This window comes from Zingiber officinale, chromosome 3B, assembly GCF_018446385.1.
Source record: "Zingiber officinale cultivar Zhangliang chromosome 3B, Zo_v1.1, whole genome shotgun sequence".
NCBI classification, from domain to species: Eukaryota; Viridiplantae; Streptophyta; class Magnoliopsida; order Zingiberales; family Zingiberaceae; genus Zingiber; species Zingiber officinale.
The window spans coordinates 47,401,117-47,402,212 of record NC_055991.1 but is presented as its reverse complement, the minus strand read 5'-3'; the positions used below and the strand labels follow the sequence as shown (position 1 = coordinate 47,402,212).

The following is a 1,096-nucleotide window of genomic DNA, read 5'->3' as shown; positions in this document are numbered from 1 at the left end:
TTTCTCAGCGTCGGTCGCCGTCGCCGTGCCCTAGCACCGCCGCCGACACATCCCCTCACCTCTTGCCGCCGGCCACAGACCGAGCAGTGCCGACCATCACTGGAGACTGCTTGTTTCCGTGCCCTAACACTGCCTTGCTGCCCTCTTTTGTGCTCTGGATCAGCAATCGGTCACTGCAGCCTCCCTTGTGCGCTGTTTGGTTGATCGCAGCCTAGCTCCTTGCCCTAAATCTGCCGAGCCCTAACTTGTTCTTCACTGCCGTGCCCTAGGTTTTCCCTTTTCTGGTGAGTGAGGTAAGCAGCTTACCTTTGTTGTTTCTTTGTATTTGATCACTGGTTGGATGCAGAAATAACTCACAGATGTGGTTGATTGATATCTAGGTTTGGTGTCAACGGGATTAAGCTGTTGTTGGAGCTGAGGAATCTGATCATTATTCGTACACTTAGGTGAGCATGTTTAGTGAATTTGGTTGGGTTCCTATGGAGGATGTTCCATGCTGTATAATTTTGTATAGGGTATTAGGTTATATCTGGGTTAGATTTAATTTTGGGGTAGGCAATTGGTTATGTTAATTAGGGTTTTCCCTAATTTAGTCTCGTGGATTTTATTTAGCTATTTAAATTCTTATGAATTTTAGCTAAATAAAAATATATATTGATTGGTACAGGACATTGATTCGAGACGGTGTCTCGACGAGGGATCAATTTCAGATTGGACCTTTTCTATTGGAGGCGGGTACTTTTGACTTTTGTTGTCTTTGATATGCTTAGTAATGAAATTAACATGTTTCATTAATTATGTTTCTTATCTATTCCGGTTAATCACTACCCAAATCTTGGTACATGTTTGATTGGTTGATTTGTTTTACATCCCATGTATACCTTACCTGTCTATACATGCTTATAGGGGGTAGTGATATGCCATGCTTGACAATGTTCAGGACCTAGGTTTTTCTATATACCTTTGGATTGTTTTGGATTCGTTGACCTATGATGCACTTTTCTATATATATGGATTAGGTCGATGTTTATATGGTTATTGCCATGCATCATTTGCATGATTGCATGTTGAGTCGACTCCATTATTGCTGAGCACA

At 42.0% G+C, this 1,096-nt stretch overlaps 1 long non-coding RNA gene across 1 annotated transcript; it reads left to right on the top strand.

Annotated features, from left to right (window-relative positions):
• Nucleotides 1-278: 278 nt before the first annotated feature.
• Nucleotides 279-702, top strand: LOC121968263. The gene is made up of 3 exons (XR_006108031.1): nucleotides 279-293; nucleotides 381-446; nucleotides 668-702. It is a non-coding gene; the product is annotated as an uncharacterized LOC121968263 (long non-coding RNA).
• The last annotated feature ends 394 nt before the right edge of the window (nucleotides 703-1,096 follow it).